Below are 14,609 nucleotides of genomic sequence, written 5' to 3' on the forward strand. Positions count from 1 at the left end.
AGAGTTTTTTTCTTATTGAGCAGCTAAGCTAAATTGCTCAGGGCAACTGCAGCACTGTTGGATCAGTTTTCTTTGCACTATCTTGACAAATCAGGCCCTCTGAGTGCTTGCACAATCTTTAAACCGTACAGTTTAGAAAACCATTACTTAAAGAGACACTGAAGCGAAAAAAAAATATATGATATTGGTTGTGTACTATGAATAATTACTAGAAGATTAGCAGCAAAGAAAATATTCTCAAATTTTTATTTTCAGGTATATAGTGTTTTTTCTAACATTGCATCATTCTATAATATGTGCAGATTACATAACACTCAGCATTCAAAATGATTCTTTCAGAGCAGTCTGTGAACTAATGACCTCTCCTCTGGCAGAGAAAAAGAAAACAGTAGAGATAATAAAAGTCAGAAGACAGCCCTCTCCACGACTTTGAAAGTCGTAGAGCTTAATGGCTTTTTTGCATAGAGATAACAACTGGAGTTTCTTAACTCTTCCTGTACTGGAAACAATTACACTGATGTATCTGATCTTAATGTTTTATTTCTTAGCTGTACTACACATACAAATCATAATATCATAATTTTTTTTTCGCTTCAGTGTCTCTTTAAAGGACCACTATCGTGAAAAATCATAAAATTTAAACTACGGTACAATAAAACAAAAACACATATAAAAACAGAATTTCTCGCAGAGTAAAATGTGCTAGAAATGACTTTTCTCCTATGTTGCTATCACTTGCAATAGTTAGTAGAAATCTGACAGAACTGACAGGATTTGGACAGGTAGGGGGCGGCCTGCATCTTTGTATAGATCCTTTCAAGGGATTGCTTTTGTGAAAAATAAATGAAATACTAAGAATTCCCCGTGAAGAGATGGGCTAGACAAACCTTGTCAGTTCTGTCAGATTTATTGCTCATTTTACTCAGGAATAAACATACTTCTTATTTGTAGGTGTTTAAATGTATTTTACAATTTTTACAAAGGTGTAAAATACAAGACAGGTAAGAGAGAGGTGTCAAGCAAATCAGTATTGCTCTGGAGTATGTTTTTGCAGAGTAGTCCAAAGCTCATATGCTGACTGGGTCACCTCTTGTTGCTCAACATCAGAACAAGGCTTTGCCCAAGGAAGGGGTAGGTTTAGCTAGTGTCTCTTTCAAAGTAGCTCTTTACTACCAAAATGTTCACTACCACATGGACTGGTTAGCGAGGAGGTCAGGGGGAAATCCCTCATAGGTCCCTATTCCTGCTGCCCCCTAACCAGCAAGGCTGTGCAGGACCCTAGTTAACATCTCTAGTTTTTGTTTTTTTTATTTGAATGAAAATGATGGATGGAAGATAATCAAACATTATAATATTATTTGAGGTTGCAGTGAGGTGGTGCTGGCTGCTAGTGGCACCCTTTTTATTTAAATAATGATAACAGGGTTTTAGCCTGACAGCAGTAAATTACATTCTGTGTCATGTTGTTGTGTCACTTTGTCATGGACCTATTTAACTACTCCAAGAGCGCTCCACGCCAATGGGCGTGGCCTCGGCGGCAGCCCCAGAATCGTCTAACGCCAATTGGTGTCAGGTCCTGGAGCCGGCTACTGAAGGAGATCGCGTGCAGGGTGCGCATGCATTTCCTTCTTCGTCTTCAGTCTCTGAGTGGCTATTGCCACTGGGGAGACTGTTAGACGGCGTGATCGCCATCTATTTACACAGTACAGCGCTGCGATCAGCAGCATCGCTGTACTGGGGACAACCGTGTGACACGGCTGTCCCCCTGGGGGACAAGAGAACGATTGTCTCTCATAGGCAGAAACCTATGACAGCCGATCGCCGTGATTGGCTGGCGGGGGGTGAGCAGGAAAAAGGGAAGAAAGAAAAAATAGATTTATTTATTAAAAATAATTACAATAAATATTTACAAAAAAACCCCCAACCAACTGGGAGGCGATCAGACCCCACCAACAGAGAGCTCTCTGGTGATAAAATCACTGTTTTATTCATTGTTTTTGTTTAAACAGTGAAGATAGCCGCCAAACAGGAAATACATCATCAGAGCAGGTGCCCATTTGCAGTGGCTGCTCTCAAATCTGAAATGACTGCTGGAATGTTACTCCCAGTGTTGCCTTAGCTGCTTGTCGGAGCTCTGCACTGATCGCTCTGCACTGATCACTGTGCACTCACAGCTCTTCACAAGGTCACAGCTCCGTGAGCCTCAGACAGGCTGGCTGTGAGCAGAGACCTTGCCTGTGACTCATACACACAGCAAACAGGAGAGCAGAGGGGGGGGGGGGCGTGCATGACTTCTCCCTATCACAACAGAGGCAGCACATTCCTCCCTGGGTCGACAAAGCTTGACAAAGAAAATTAGATTAGATATATTACAGAGACAGCGCTACTAGAAAAGGCTGCAGTAATCCAGACCACATTAGAACAGGTATATAAACTTATAGGATAGAAGAAATAAGGCTGAAAAATTTGTTACAGAGTCTCTTTAACTGGAGTCTAAAGGTGTACATACACCACTGGATATTGCAGCCTCATTGACCTTTCAATTCGATAATTTAATTGAATCGGAAGAGAATTGGGGCTGCAACATGGCCACCAAATGAATCTTTTGATTGCTTTATGGCTGAAATCAGTTGAAAGTATCCATCAGACATGCTCGAAAATCTATTTCGCAAGTGCTTGATAGAATCAGCGTTTCATATCGGGATGACCAACAAACCCGACTGACCCCTGTGCCTGAGTGTAGTGTGAAGTCTTGCCTCTGTGCCAGCACAACTTCTTGCCTCCTCCGCTATCCACCATCACCGCAAGTGCCTGTGACACCAGGTGCATGTGTGATGTCACTACATGCGACTTGTGCCACATGGTACAGGCGCTCGCCATGATGCCAAACACTGGAGAAGGCTAGGAGTTGTGTCGGCAAACAGTGAGACTTTACTCAGCACAACTACCTGGGGGAAGCTATGACAGTTGGGGGTTGGCCCAGCAGGTGGCAGAGGCCTCGGCGCTAGGCCAATTTCAGAAATCAGTCTGCAGAATACAGACAGGCAATAGATCCCATACTGATCACAGACTCCACAGATCCTGGTAAACAGGTAAGGCTCATCCTCTTGTGAATTATAATCCAACTCATGATTAGCAAACTCAAGTTAACAAATTAACTCAAATTAACACGCTACTTTTCTTCTATTCCAGATGGGTATTCTCCTTGAAACATCAGCAGGTAAGTTCCTATGTGTTACTCTCGATTTTAAACAATAAATACACTTATACAGCTTCTTTTATTTTTAGGCTTCCTGGCTCACTGTGGATGGAAGACAGCAAAGGTAAGACAAAATGAAAACAGTGCATATGTTTACGTGTCATTTCAGGAAGATGGAGCAGTGAAAGAATGAAAGGTGAGAGAAGATGTAAGAAGGGAAGGCAAGTAATAAACAGTAACAGGAAGGAGATGGAAGACAGCTATGGTGAGTATTAGAAGGAAAAAGACGACATGAATATGTATCATTTCAGAAAAAAAGATGGAATGGGAGAGTTGGAAGATGGGAAGAAGCAGAAAAAAAAAAGGAAGAAATCAAAGGTAAGACAGAGAAAACACTGCATATCTAAAAGTGTAAATTCAGGAAGATAGAGCAGTAAAAAAGAATGCAAGGTGATATAAGATGTAAGAAGGTAAGCCAAACGATAAACAGTAACAGAAAGAAAATGGAAGACAGGGTAAGTATAAAAAGAAAGAAAGACTGCATGAATGTGCATGAATGTGTCATTTAAAAAAAAAAAAAGAAAGCAGGAATAGGGAAGATGAAAAGAGGCAGAAGGAAAAAGAAAGACGGCTAAGGTAGGAGAATGAAAACGTGTCGTCAGGAGAATTGAGCAGTAATAAAGAATGGAATGTAAGAAGGGAAGACAAATGATAAATAGTAACAGAAAGGAGATGGAAGATAGCTAAGGTAAGTGTTGGAAGGAAAAAAACTTTGCATGAATATGTGTCATTTCAGAAAAAAAGATGTAATAGGCAAGTTAGAAGATGTGAAGAAAGAGAGAAAGAAAGGAAGAGAGCAAAGGTAAGACAGAATGAATACAGTGCATATGTAAAACATGTCATTTCAGGAAGAAGGAACAGTGAAAAAAAATGGAAGGTGATAGAAGATGTAAGAAGGGAAGTAACAGGAAGAGGATAAAAGACAGCTATGGTAAGTATTAAAAGGGAAAAAAAACCTGCATGAATATGTGTCATTTCAGAAAAAGAAGGAATATGCCATTTGGAAAACAGAAAGAGGCAGAATAACAGAAAAAGGAAGACAGCAAAGGTAAGACATTGAAAACAGTGCATTTGTAAACGTTTCTTTTCAGCAAGATGGAGCAGTGAAAAAGAACGGAAGGTGATAGAAGATGTAAGACAGGCAGCAAAGGTAAGACAGAGTGAAAACTGTGCATACGTAAATGTGTCATTTCAGGAAGATGGAGTAGTAAAAAGAAATGGAAAGTTATAGAAGATGTAAGAAGGGAAGTACCAGTTAGAGGAGCAAAGACAGCTAAGGTAAGTATAAGAAGGAAAAAGACTGCATGCATATGTGTCATTTCAGTAAAAAAGATGGAATGGGCAAGTTGGAAGATGGGGAGAGGCAGAAAAAAGGAAGACTGCAAAGGTAAGACAGAATGAAAACAGTGCATATGTAAACATGTCATTTCAGGAAGATGGAGCAATGAAAAAGAATGGAAGGTGATAGAAGATGTAAGAATGGAAGTAACAGAAATAGGATCAAAGACAGCTATGGTAAATATTAAAAGGAAAAAAAATGCATGAATAGGTGTCATTTCAGAAAAAAATAAGGAATAGGCAAGTTGGAAGAAGGAAAGAGGCAGAATAAAGGAAAAAGAAAGACATCAAAGGTAAGACAAAAGGAAAACAGTGCATATGTAAACGTGTCATTTCAGGAAGGTGGAGCAAAAGAATGGAAGGTGATAGAAGATGTAAGAAGGGAAGTAACAGAAAGAGGACCGATGATAGCTATGGTAAGTACTAAAAGGAAAAAAAACTGCATGAATGTGTGTCATTTCAGAAAAAAAGGAAGGAATAGGCCAGTTGGAATACGAAAAGTATTAGAATGAAGGAAAAAGAAGGACGGCAAAGGTAAGACAGAATGAAAACAGTGCAAATGTAAAGGTTTCTTTTCAGGAAGATGGATCAGTGAAAAAAGAAAGGAAGGTGATAGAAGATGTAAAAAGGGAAGACAAATGATAAACAGTAACAGAAAGAGATGGAAGACAGCTATAGTAAGTATTAGAATGAAAAAGACTGCAGGAATATGTGTCATTTCAGAAAAAAAGAAGGAATTGGCAAATTGGAAGATGGGAAAATCAGAAGAAATGGAAGACAGCAAAAGTAAGACAGAATGAAAAGAGTGCATATGTAAACGGGTCATTTCAGGAAGAAGGAGCAGTGAAAAGGAATGGAAGATGATAGAATATGTAAGAAGGGGCGTAAGAGAAAGCGGATCGATGACAGCTTTGGTAAGTATTAAAAGGGGAAAAAAATGCATGAATATGTGTCATTTCAGAAAAGACGGAACAGGCAAGCTGGAGGATGGAAAGAGGCAGAATAAAGGAAAAAGGAAGATAGCAAAGGTAAGACAGAATGAAAACAGTGCAAATGTAAACATGTTATTTCAGGAAGATGGAGCAGTGATAAAGAATGAAAGGTGATAGAAGATATAAGAAGGGAGGGCAAACAATAAACAGTAACAGAAAGGAGGTGGAAGACAGCTAAGGTAAATATTAGAAGGAAAAAAGACTGCATGCATATGTGTCAGTTCAGAAAAAAAAAGGATGCAACAGGCAAGTTGCAAGATGGAAAGAGGCAGAAGAAAGGAAAACTTTCCTGACAGCAAAGGTAAGAGAGAATGCAAATAGTGCATGTGTAAATGTGTCTTTTCAGGAAGATGGAGCAGTACAGAATGAAGCCAGGTGAGGGGAATCAGCCTAGTTATGTTTAGGAGACACTGTCTATTTATTTTAAATGTTCCCAGTGGCGTAGCTAAAGAGCAATGGGCCCCCAATGGGTTTTACATGGGGCTCCCCAAGAATTTTATATATGCCAATTGATATGGCGCACCAAAACCAATAATGGTCAACTACAGTGTCAGAGGTGCAAGAAGGGGACGGGAAACAGTTTGTTAATGATTGCCACTATTCATAGCATCTATAGAAGTCATTATTACCTGCACAGGACCAATAGAGAGCTAATACTGTGGTTAAGGGAGGGCCCCTCTGGCCCAAGGTCCCTGCTGCCGTCGCAACCTCTGCACCCACTATTGCTACAGAACTGAACGTTCCCTATTTGATATTTTTATTGGGGGGGATACTGTCTATTTATGAATTTTGTGGGGAGGCTATGCTGTTTGTATGATAACTAGGGCTTTTTTTTTCTCGATTAAAGGAGAGGGGGGTTCAGCTACTGTTTTGCTGGTCAGCTCCACTAAGTCACTCCTCTGCTAAGTTTTTGTACATTTGGCCCTACCCATTAATTACTACTTCCCTTAACACATGGCCACAGTTACCTAGTGCCCAGGGGTGCTCCGGATCTCCCACAATCCTAGCACAAAAATGCTTTCCCCATTTTGAAGGGCATCCATAGCTAAGATTATCAACTGTGGGAATTTACACTGGGATCTATTCAAGAGAGTTTATGCTCTCCTTACTTTTTATTCTCAAATTTTAAACCTTTTCCCGACCACATGTACATGTATTGTTTCCCCCCCCCCGCACAACGATTCACGCGGATACCTGCTTTGTTTACCTTGCCATTCCCGATCGTCGTGCCGCTGTCATTCATTTCCGCCGCCAACCTGTAATTTCACGATCAGAGAATGAGAAACAGCTTGTTCTCAAACCCGATCACAGTGCCTGCAATGAATGAAATGCCGGTGTCAGCAAGACTCCGGTATTTATTCACTAATCATCTGTAAACGCATACACTTCCCACTTCCCAGGTACTCGGAAGTTAAGTGTAGCGCCATCTTGTGGTCAAAAAAGTAAAAATGCACCCACACATACACTTTATATATAAAAATACATACATTTTTATTAAATTTCAACCCCTTACTCCCCTACCCTGCAGTTACCTAAATAAAACACTTGTTAACAAGAAAAAAACACCATTAAAAAAAAAAAAACACATAAATCGTTACCCTACGGACTTGTATGTCATCAGGGTATAGTACTGTTAATTTTGCAAATAAAGGATTGTAATTAGTGATGTAGGATTGGAAAAAAATAAATCACTAAATGGCTAAAAATACACCTTTATTTCCAGATAAAATATTATCGCCATGCATTGTACTAGGAACACAATTTAAATAGTGTAGTAACCGGGACAATTGGCCAAATAAAAGGTGTGGGTTTTATCCACAGCAACAAGATTTATTTAAAAACTATAATAGCCGAAAACTGAGAAATAATGTATTTTTTTCATTCTTTATTTTTCCCTTACTATTCCCTTTAAGCTGTATATAAAATGAAATAATTCTTAGCAAAAAGTGCCACCTAAAGAAAGCCTAATTTGTAGTGAAAAAAAACAAAACTATATATAGATCATTTATGTCTGATAAGTAACAATAAAGTTATTGGTGATTGATTAGGAGGAGCATGATGTGAAAATTGCTCTGGTTTTTAGTAGAAACCCCAGGTTTGTTCTATGCAAAGAATTCTGCCTAGGAAAGACTAGGCTAAGCATTACTAGTAGGGTAGGGCTACATACTATGGTAGTGACACGCACTGGATGTCGCCATCCATAAGAGGGTTGACGCCTGTTTGGCCAACATGATTTTCCCTCGTCAAGTCTCCATGGCACCCTGCAGTGGAGTCTCTTCTCTGTGGTCCACCATCATTGTGTAGTGAGTGTTGCTGGCAGGGGTGATATAGAAGGCTAATGAGCTGGAGGAGGTAGCATGGCCCAGGAGAGGCGAGTGAATAACCACCCAGCAAACTCTCCTGCTACAAACTTCTTTACCACAACAGTAAAGCTAAGTGCCCAACAGAATCAGTTATTTGCCGTCGTACTTAGCAAATAAATCTGACTCAGAGGGAACTTTGCCGATGAACGATTGTTCCCCAATCTGTCTTTCATTATCACGATTGGCGTTATGTAAACGATGGGAGGTGAATGATCATTAACGAGATGGTTCAAAGAAAGCAATATTTTTCACTCAACTATTGACTTTACAAAAGTTTGAACATTGTTTGTGATGTGATCCTTCTTGGCGGATGTTAATAAGAATAAACGTTGCGGTTCATCGGCGGCCTTCAAAATTTTTTTGTTAAGCAGCACTTACAGTGGCTTGCAAAAGTATTCGGCCCCCTTGAAGTTTTCCACATTTTGTCACATTACTGCCACAAACATGAATCAATCTTATAGGAATTCCACGTGAAAGACCAATACAAAGTGGTGTACACGTGAGAAGTGGAATGAAAATCATACATCATTCCATACATTTTTTACAAATCAATAACTGCAAAGTGGGGTGTGCGTAATTATTCAGCCCCCTAAGTCAATACTTTGTAGAACCACCTTTTGCTGCAATTACAGCTGCCAGTCTTTTAGGGTATGTCTCTACCAGCTTTGCACATCTAGAGACTGAAATCCTTGCCCATTCTTCATTGCAAAACAGCTCCAGCTCAGTCAGATTAGATGGACAGCGTTTGTGAACAGCAGTTTTCAGATCTTGCCACAGATTCTCGATTGGATTTAGATCTGGACTTTGACTGAGCCATTCTATCACATGGATATGCTTTGTTTTAACCTCCTTAGCGTTCTGGACGAGCTGAGCTTATCCAGAGACGCTGGAGGGTGCCGCTCAGGCCCTGGTGGGCGGATTTTAATAATTTTTTTTAAAAAACACACAGCAAGCACTTTGCTTGCTGCGTGTTGTAGACGCTCGCTGCCGATATCCGCCACGTAACGAGCGCCCCCCCCAGACCCGTGCGCTGCCTGGCCAATCAGTGCCAGGCAGCGCTGAGGGGTGGATCGGGACTCCCTATGACGTCACGACGTCATTCCGGCCGTCGCTATGGCGACGGGGGACGCCCTGACGGAGATCCCGTTCAGAACGGGATCTCCTGAAGGCCATCATCGCCGGCGGCGATCGGAAGGGTGGGTGGGATTCCGCTGGGAGGGGGTATCATGTAGCTGGCGCTAGGCTAGCTGCATGATTAAAAAAAATTAAATTTAAAAAACCATGCGCAGCCTTTATCAGAACGCCAGGGAGGTTAAACCATTCCATTGTTGCCCTGGCTTTATGTTTAGGGTCGTTGTCCTGCTGGAAGGTAAACCTCCGCCCCAGTCTCAAGTCTTTTGCAGACTCCAAGAGGTTTTCTTCCAAGATTGCCCTGTATTTGGCTCCATACATCTTCCCATCAACTCTGACCAGCTTCCCTCTCCCTGCTGGAGAGATGCACCCCCTGAGCATGATGCTGCCACCACCATATTTGACAGTGGGGATGGTGTGTTCAGAGTGATGTGCAGTGTTAGTTTTCCGCCACACATAGCGTTTTGCACTTTGGCCAAAAATTTCCATTTTGGTCTCATCTGCCCAGAGCACCTTCTTCCACATGCTTGCTGTGTCCCCCACATGGCTTGTGGCAAACTGCAAACGGGACTTCTTATGCTTTTCTGTTAACAATGGCTTTCTTTTTGCTACTCTTCCATAAAGGCCAACTTTGTGCAGTGCACAACTAATAGTTGTCCTATGGACAGACTCCTCCACCTGAGCTGTAAGTCTCTGTAGCTCATCCAGAGTCACCATGGGCCTCTTGACAGCATTTCTGATCAGTGCTCTCCTTGTTCGGCCTGTGAGTTTAGGTGGATGGCCTTGTCTTGGTAGGTTTACAGTTGTGCCATACTCCTTCCATTTCTGAATGATCACTTGAAATGTGCTCCGTGGGATGTTCAAGGCTTTGGAAATCTTTTGTAGCCTAAGCCTGCTTTAAATTTCTCAATAACTTTATCCCTGACCTGTCTGGTGTGTTCTTTGGACTTCATGGTGTTGCTGCTCCCAAGATTCTCTTAGAAAACCTCTGAGGCTGTCACAGAGCAGCTGTATTTGTACGGACATTAGATTACACACAGTTGCACTCTATTTAGTCATTAGCACTCATCAGGCAATGTCTATGGGCAACTGACTACACTCAGACAAAAGGGGGCTGAATAATTACACACACCCCACTTTGCAGTTATTGATTTGTAAAAAATGTTTGGAATCCTGTATGATTTTCGTTCCACTTCTCACGTGTACACCACTTTGTATTGGTCTTTCACGTGGAATTCCAATAAAATTGATTCATGTTTGTGACAGTAATGTGACAAAATGTGGAAAACTTAAAAGAGGGCGAATACTTTTGCAAGCCACTGTACATGGCATTGCGCAGAATGAACAATTGTCGGCCGAAACAAACCTATGAAATCTTGCCAATACTATGGATAGTAAGTTTGAGTACACACAAGGCATGCAAATCGACCCGTTGATCTCCTTAGCAGTAACCCAGAGTCAGAATCCAAAGCTCAGAGCGGCAGCCCAGAGCCTGACTCAGGGTAGCTGCCGGGGAGGGGGGGCGTTGTGCAGAGCCAGTGCGCAGCACGTATCTGTAACTCACCTCCTGCTTGAGTTGCAGTGGGTGTCAAGGACCACATTCTTTGACCTCTCTCCACTTCAGCTTACCAAAAGGACCATGAGAGGTCCCTAATTCTAATACCTTGCCTAGTTATTACATCTTAATCCCTATCTGCTGCCAGGCAACTAATATTGTTTAAAAGGAAATGCATACGGCAGCCTCCATATCCTGCTCAGGTCAGTTGTCCTTTAATTTCACAGAAAAAAATGTAACACTTGAGCCCAAGCTGCAAGGTAGTATTTTTAGATCTGTGCCTGGAGTAAAAAAATAAATAAATAACCACCAACAAGCAGAATCTAGTTTACCAAGAACAGAAGAGATCCACTGTGATTGGTTATTCTTTACTTTGTTTTTGCTTTAAATTAAATTAAATTAGCCAGAAAATAGATAATCCATAGTAAGAAAAAAAAAGGTACAGATAGTTCCCTTCTTACAAATAACTCAAGTTACAAACATCTCATACACATAAAGTTGTTTTCAAGTACAAAATGCACAATACTATTTTTGTTGTTGTATGTTAGTTAGAGTATTGTATAAATTCTTGTATTTCATAGCACATTACAGCAAACATTTATACTGCATGCCCATGTCCAGAGATGTCTGAAAAGATGACATTTATCCACACGTACCAGTATGCAGAATACATAACTGGGGATCATCAATGAGATGCAAATATTTCCAAGTTCATGCAGATTTATGAACAATTTTATGTAAATATATGCAGCTTGAAAATGGACCAATCAAGTCCCACCCCAGGTTCAAATTGGTTGGTCCATTTTCAACATGCATATATTTGCATACAAATTAACGTAAATCGGCATGAACTCAGAAATATTTGCATCTCATTGATCATCCCCATACATAACTCAACTTACATTCTCCTGAAATGGAACCAGTTTGTAAGCAGGGGACAGCCTGTAATTGATGCATGTAAACAAACTCTTCAAAGGAAGGCTGGGATCACACACTGCGACAGTTGCACAATGGTACATTTGCACTGTATCTGGTCAGGATACGCTGTGGTTCATTGCCTTGCTCACATAAGCACCGTTGTGCATTCAGTTCATTGCTGCCGCTGCTCAGGTCCACCACGGGGACAAGTATACAGTATACAGTATAGTAGCTCTTGTCACCTGCAGTGGACTCGAGTGGTGGTGGCATCAGTGGGTGGTGGACCCGAAGGCAGAAGGTGACAGAAGACGTGAGTCAAGTGGAGAAACAAATGTGGCAAATAGACACTGTCTGTTCTCACAGGCTTCCAATGATTGTGTTAACATCTGCAGCATCAACAATCGGTATCTTTAATGATCGTGTCTCGCAGAGTCTTCAGTTCTGCTTATTGGAATTGGATGAACGGATCCGTAATTGCCTTGCATAGGATCTGTTTACATATATGCTGATCTGTTCCAATAAGCAGAACAATTTTTATGCCAGTGTGAACCCAGCCTAAAACTGTCATAACAAGCTTATAAGACCCACCAGAGGCAGTTTTTAGACTGGCTTATTTCTGGTGGAATTAAGTAATATTGAATAAGGACTTGCATATTATAGATTGCAGTTCACCACTAATCCAAATGTCTTCTCCTTCCAGAGTATCTCCTGAAGGCCTGGTTCCCAACCATGAATGCTTGCTGTACATACCCATGCCAGAGGCATTTCTGAGCGAATGTCTGTGGACCAGAATTACAACACGAATCTCCCCGGGGTATACCAAGAATGTAATATACAATAAAGAATTTTTAAAAAAATCGAAACTGATTGTTCTCCTCCTCTGTTCAATTCTACAGAGAAAGGTAGGTGAGATAAATCACCAAAACTGTGTGCCAAACGACCGAATTGTGGACGTACATAAAAAGGTGTTTGCTCAGTCATACGACTGAAGTTCATATATAGCAGCATTTGTTTTAACTTTAGTGATCAATGCAAAACTCTCAAGGTCACAAACTTGGAAACGAAACACACTACTGAGTAGTAGCAGTAGGGAACTGTACTGTGTTAGCCTTCATTACTGAGAAATCACCTGTGTGGCCCTAGGGGAAGCTCCCAATTCTTGTGCAACTTTCATGCTCCACACATTTTATGGCCCTTGTCACATACGACTCCATTACAATGCTCCGTTACCCCATTGCCTGCACCTCGGTTACTGCGCCAAATAACATGTGCCCTCATTACAGAACCATCCATGTAGCCCTAGAGTATGTCAGTTTCCTTGTATAGCCCATCCCACACACTTTCATTGTACTGCCCCAAATTCACCTGCTTGTAATTACATGTGCCTCCATTACTCAAACCCTCCACCCAGCAGAGTTTGGCAGGAAACGTGTTGAGTGACATCATCCGCCCCAGCCTCTGCCTCGGTCTGGCCCTGGTTCTTGCACACTTGTGATAACACCCACTCAACTCAGCAGTCCTGCTACATTTTGGCCCACTCCTCTCACATGAGGAAGCAAAATGATAACTATCAAATGGGCCGTCTAAAGTGCATAATAAACTTTTTTCCCTTTACCTGTGGTAGGTGGCCTTCTACTGTGAGGTAAGGTAACCATGCTATCCAATTTGTAATGGTTTGAAAACATCCTTACGATGGGTGCCTCCCACTAGTTTTCATTCTGTAATAAAAAACCTTGCAGAGGTTGACCAGTTTTGTGTGCTTACACACAATTGTACTTTTTTATGGTTTCAGGGTGCAATCATCTACATTGAGAGAGACCATACAAACCTGAAAGAGGGGGGGGGGGGGGCAAGGTCATACTCAACAATTATATACACAATATGTCTATTCAACAACCAAGGATCATGAGTAACCCATTTTCTACTTTATATACTACTTCAAACGTTTATGGGTTCCATACTACTGGCTCCTGTGTTTTTTCTCCTTTGAAAGTCTTCAGCCTGCTACCCATTTCTTGATAAATGAACTTCGCCTCACTTTATTTAAGCTGAAGATACTTGGATTAGTGGGAAGGCAATTCCTAGAATACTTACAATGTGACAAGCCACAGAAATGACAATACAACTGTCAAGAGGAAATTCAGAAGCCTACTATAACATGTAATTGTTCTCATTATATGCTTAAACTGAGCAGTGTTCTCCCCAGGCTCTTTTAGCTGGGTGCCCGACCTGCTAGTTTTGATGAGCACCCGGCTGTTATCAGCTCACCTCCTCCTATGCTGTAAGCAGAGTTGTGCAGAGAAGCGCCGGCCCTGCTTTCTCTTATCCTGCCCCACCCGGCTACTTTTTCATGCCACCCGGCTGGAAAAAAAAATTCGGGGGGGAACACTGCTGAGATCCACAAATTGCTGTACAAGGGTCTTCTCTTCTGCTAACAAACCATTAATTCCTGTAAGCACAGCCTCTGAATGGAGAAAGTCAGAAGAACGCCCCATTGCTTCACCTCTGCGTGTTTATCCCTTGTGAGTGTGATGTGTCATGTGAGTTTACAAAATTAACTAGTTAAAGCGGACCTAAACTCAAAACTTCCTCTCTGCTCTAAAAAATACGCAACAGAATAACCACCTTTAAAGATGAACATTTCTTTGTTACAGCTTACATAACTCCTGCAATACATCTGCAGTGTGTCTACTTCCTGCTTTCATAGAAGCACACATAGGGTTAACATCCTGTGTTTACAAATTAGCAGCTCTGCTGTGGCAGAGTAGTTTCCTGAGCTGACACAGCTAAGAGATCTCTGTTTACTAGTCTCTAGTCTAATGACTAGCCTAATTACTAGTCACAGATGAGGGGGAATTAGACAGGCTAAACTCTCTAAATGCAGTATATACAGGGTGGATTTCTCTTTGTTTTCCTTCTGTCCTGTGCACGAGCTCAGGTCTACTTTAACAGGACTCAAGGAACACGGCACCAGTCAATGCGGAAGGGGGAGAAGCTTTTTGAAACACTGATGAAGACTTATAACCCTCATACACACGACAGATAAAACTCAT

This window comes from Hyperolius riggenbachi, chromosome 8 (assembly GCF_040937935.1).
Source record: "Hyperolius riggenbachi isolate aHypRig1 chromosome 8, aHypRig1.pri, whole genome shotgun sequence".
NCBI classification, from domain to species: domain Eukaryota; kingdom Metazoa; phylum Chordata; class Amphibia; order Anura; family Hyperoliidae; genus Hyperolius; species Hyperolius riggenbachi.